The 4,999-nt window shown below is 44.1% G+C and overlaps 1 long non-coding RNA gene across 1 annotated transcript; it reads left to right on the forward strand.

Moving 5' to 3' along the window:
- Positions 1-396: 396 nt before the first annotated feature.
- LOC139047620 (uncharacterized) lies at positions 397-2,143 on the forward strand. Its single transcript, XR_011507266.1, has 2 exons — positions 397-765; positions 830-2,143. It is a non-coding gene; the product is annotated as an uncharacterized lncRNA (long non-coding RNA).
- The last annotated feature ends 2,856 nt before the right edge of the window (positions 2,144-4,999 follow it).

Below are 4,999 nucleotides of genomic sequence, written 5' to 3' on the forward strand. Positions count from 1 at the left end.
GACCCATTTGAAGCCACTTATTCGACCTAGAGCCAAGCACTCAAGTTACCCCTCATTATGAAAAGTTCCTGATCATAGAGTTTTGGTCCTGACCTCCTAACATGTAGGTTCAGGTTTATCATTGGAACAGGAAGTAAAACACGTTGTTGGGCTAGTTGGTGCATTGTATTAAGAAAAAAACCAGCAAAAAAAAAAGACGGACACAGGAAACATACACAAGACAGGCCTCTTCCAGCCTCTTTCCTGTCTTCTCGTATGTTTCCTGTGTGCGCCTGTTTTTGGCTGGTTTCTTAAAACAGGAAGTTGTCTGCAGTGTTCAATTGTGCTACAATAATATCATTATAGGTAACAAAAACAAATCTCAAAGGCTACGCTTTTGGTGGCTGCATGCGTTGAAAGCGATTACGAAAGCTATAATGCGTCAGAGCCGCCATGCATTGACAGTAATCTCAAAGGCTATGTTATTCTGGCGCCGACAGCTTTAGCAGAAACTAAAAAAACTCGAAAATCAGATACCGAATATTCCCAGAATAAGTAAATATTTAACTGTGTAATAATAGAATATTTAAAAAACCTATTTATGTTTGCGTAGATGCACGTGGAAGTGTTAGAACCTTGGCAAAGCAGAACGCTGCAGTCATCCAATCCAATCCAAGCTCTAGCCATCGTCGCCACGCCATTTTTTCATTCTGCGATCGTTTTAGGGCAGCGGAGCAGCGTTTGTCACCTTCCGTGCCTGCCGAAGTCTCCTACTCAGCTACCAAGGTATGACAGCTACATCGATTTCTTTTTTAATTCGTTTGGGTATTGAAATGTGTTTTCTTCACAGGTGCCAGGATGCCTAGACTGCGGGAGAAGCCGCACGCGCGAAAAAAGAGCGTCGCTGGAAACAAAGACGATATTCGAGGACTTCGGATCTCGCACCGGCAGCCAGCAGTCAACAGCTCGAGAATTCGCAAGTCTAGAACTGTGCAGTGGCGCGTATACCCCGCACGCATGCATTAACATGTGCGGTCGGGCTGTCCCTGCAAACATTTGTACGCCTTGTGATGTTGGTCGCTGCACCGAGGCGACATCGGAAGTTCAGGACGGTGGTTGTGACACTACGCTCACTAAGGACAATGTGCCTTGTTTCCCTGATGGATATACTCTACGTGACGCTTCGGATGGTTCACTTCGCTGTGAGAACGGAACAGGATCCCTTAGGAGAGGTGTACGCACAAGTCAATGCGGGTTTTCTGGTAAGCAGGACCCCGGAGTCTACATTTTTCTTTAGCTACCGCGGACTCTTCATTGGCGCCCTTTTGATTCTCCTGGCAAAGAGCTTCTCCTGGCTAATGCGCTCATGATCAGAGCTGTAGCCGTCAGTAGCAGCAAGATCGCCTGCTGATCTCTACGAAAAATAAAAAGCTCCTTTTAAAAAAGTGAAGAATATATTAGTTGTTTTTATCTACAAGTTTGTTTAATATCGTGAGAATATGGTCACTACGGCCACGGCGGGGACATTGTAAACGAGAGTACGCATTCGATGGCCAAGTGAGTTTTAATAATTGTAAGAACGCACTACGCCACGAGAAAGAGCTATTGTTTAAAGAAAGTGAAGAATATATTGATTGTTCTTCACTAATAGTTCGTTTAGCTACGTCAGAATGTGGAGGCATTGGGAACGAGAGCACGCATTTGACGGCAAGTTGACTTACGAGAACGCACTACGTCGCGAATAACATTTAAGCTGCAATACCATTAAGCATGTCCGTGTGGCACCCCGCGAATGACATTAAAGTTTAAGGCATTAGCCAGTTAATGTCATTTTTTGTGCCCGTGTCGCAGAGTGCTAGTGAAGTGATGTAGTCAAGATTAATTCCTTCATGTCATTTCTGTTGCTTTCGCTGCTTAATAATGCTAATTGATGTATTTTTGCTCTTTCTTTTTATTCCATGCTGCAAACACAAATGTCAAAGCAGGGTGGGCAATAAGTATTTTTTGTTCTGCTGTTCTCTACCTTGTGTTGTGCTATTGAAATTGCAAGTTTTCTTCTTTATCCGTGTATTTATTTGTTCTTTGAACAGTACGCATATATCTGCTTATTGGTCTTTTTATGTATATGTATAAGGTGACAATAAACGTTTAATTGTATTTGGAAGTTGGTGTAAGTTCATTTCTCGTTTATTTAAAACAAGAATGCATTCAAGCATTAGACCAATGTAATATATGTATATATAATGGTCCGGTGCTTGAATGTGTCCCGGCCACTACTGTCGCTTCAAGGCATGTGTATATCTGGAATATCCCCGGGAAGACACACACACACACACACACACACACACACACACACACACACACACACACACACACACACACATATATATATATATATATATATATATATATATATATATATATATATCATGAACGTCCCCTGAATGTCCATGCTGGATGTCCGCGTCGGACGTACTACGGATGCCAAAGCGATTACCTTTGGATTCCCCAGGGACGTCCCTCGGACGTACGTCGGACATTCATGGATATCCCACGGACATCCCGAATATCCAGAAAGGACGTCCGTCGGACGTCGCCCGGATATCCGTGGTTACTTGGGGCTACTTTCAACACTCGTGAAACCAGCAGCCACGTCGGCATGCCGCCTTTACACCGGCCGCAAATTAATTTTACAAAATGTGGCGCGCGCGGGCCGTGTATATGCACTCAGCTGCGCGCGGACAGCCATATGCACGGGCACGGCCGGGCAAGAGACGTCGCGCGCTCTCCGACCCTAGCGCGCGCTTGATCACGGGACGTGGAGAGCGCGCATAAAGCCGCCATCCTTCTCGGCTCACCCTCGCACCCTTTCATTCGCAATTAAGCCCAGCATGTGGGATGCAACGGGGCACTATAATTTTTGTCACGTTGGCGAGAAGCTTCATTTCCAACCTATGCACAAGTGTCGTACCTGAATTTCAAAAGTACACGGACCATATTTATGTTGGCAAAATTATCGGAACTCACTATTTAGACTCGCCAAAATTATACTTAGCTGCTCACTTGAACTCATAAGAATATATACTACTCAGCCGAGCTCACTCGTGCTCAAATTCGCGAAAATACTGCTCAGCTGGACTCACTCAGACTCATGGGATGATCTGAGGGAGTTGACTCATCAGTGAGTTTGCCAGCGTATGATGTGTGCTGAACCACAAACCTGGCTTTCTTCAATAAAAACAGTTGGTCGCTTTAGCATATGGATGCACATAAGTGTAATTCAGAGAGCGCGCGGCATTGTAAAGGCTGCCACAGTTACCATGCCATGCTGCAGCTCATTTCAATCATGTCAAAAGCACTACCCCTGCCAGCTTTTAGTCAGTCGATCAAATGTGATTGCTATTTATCTCATCACAACACCTCATTTTCCTGCCTAAGGCTTTGGGTGAATTTTCCTTGGCATGCATTTTGTTACTCTAACAGGTTACCAGTTATCTGTTGCCTATACGAAATTTGAAGTTGTGCACATGTCATGTGGACTCCATGCCAAACTCGTAGTACTGCATGCGTTTTTGCAGTTAGGTCTAGAGTTGCAGAATCGCATGTTGGAATTACTTTAGTTAGCAACTGTAGCTTTGGAACAAACACGTGCATGAGAGGGTGCTTAAGTGTTACCTGTCAGGACTGGGAGCACCAAGGCAACTTGTGCAGTAAAGGCATGGGCAGTACAAGCCCACAGATTTTACTAAGTGTAGCTGAGGTGATGCGTCGACTTCACTATGAAGAGAGCCAAATAAAAGGTTGCTTATCCATCATACCTATTCTGGAGCCTTTTCTTGAGCTTTTCTAAAGCTCAGCGCGTACATTAAGCTCAGCGTGTACACTTTATCACAGCATAATTATTACATGTGATATAAAACATTGTATTGTGCAGTTTCTCCAACTCTTCGTGAAGGCATCTATCCATAGATTAAACAGGAATAGGCTCAATGTTGACATATCTCCATAGTAGGATCTCCAGGTCCGCGAACTGTCACAATGCATCACAGACATTATTTAAGTGAACTCCAAAAGTGAAGCTCTTCGTTAACATTGGCTAAAATTGTATTTTTATATAGCAAAGTGATCATGCATAAATCTGTATGTCATGACAGAACACTTTGTTTCCCACGGACTTTAGTTTACAATTGTTTTCAAGATCAGGAAAATTGTGCAGTGTGCTAGTTGGTTCAACATACTTAACACTGTTGTGCGGAGTGACGAAGTGACAGGACTTGAGCGAGAAAACAACAGACACCTGAGCACAAACTATCAACTGGTGATTATCACAAGACTGATTCTGCTGAAAAGTAGGAACCAAACGAAAAGACAAGTCGTGGAAGCATACAACCTCAAGGTGGACACATAGGGCTCATGTGTCAGCCCGCCGTCTATTTCACTCAGCAATAAAGAGATTAGCAGAATCGCTGACAATAGAGGGTGTAGGTAGACCGGGAAGAGGACTCCTGTGCATGCGTGTGGGCTTTATGTACGCTTCACTTGCAGAAAAATAAACCAGTTCATAGTTTGCGCTCAGGTGTCGTGTGTTGTTTTCTCGCTCAAATCCTGACCCTTCATCACTCTGCGCAACAGTGTTAAGTTTTCAGGTTGTTCACTATGTGATGTAGGAAGGGTAAAATTGATGGGAAATCCCAATATTCTCGGGCATATCGCGAAAAATATGGCCCAAGTCAAGTGTCATTTTAGCCTTCACTGTCCCCTTATATAGGGCAAATAGTAATAGTTTGAATTCTATGGACGCTGGTTGCTTTTCCTGACTTAACCTAGGCAGTGCTCAGCTCTCAGTTGAAAGGAACAGGTAAACAGGAGGACTTGCCACATAAGCAGGAGGTAGCACTCCAGACTTAAGCTTAATATACTGCGTGCTTCCACAGCCCTAGGGGGCTAGTCTGTAAGTGTTGACTAAGTGGACTGTCCATTCCATTAAATGCTGAATGAATAGAGCACGAGAGCCCACGGT

This window comes from Dermacentor albipictus, chromosome 7, assembly GCF_038994185.2.
Source record: "Dermacentor albipictus isolate Rhodes 1998 colony chromosome 7, USDA_Dalb.pri_finalv2, whole genome shotgun sequence".
Classification (NCBI taxonomy): domain Eukaryota; kingdom Metazoa; phylum Arthropoda; class Arachnida; order Ixodida; family Ixodidae; genus Dermacentor; species Dermacentor albipictus.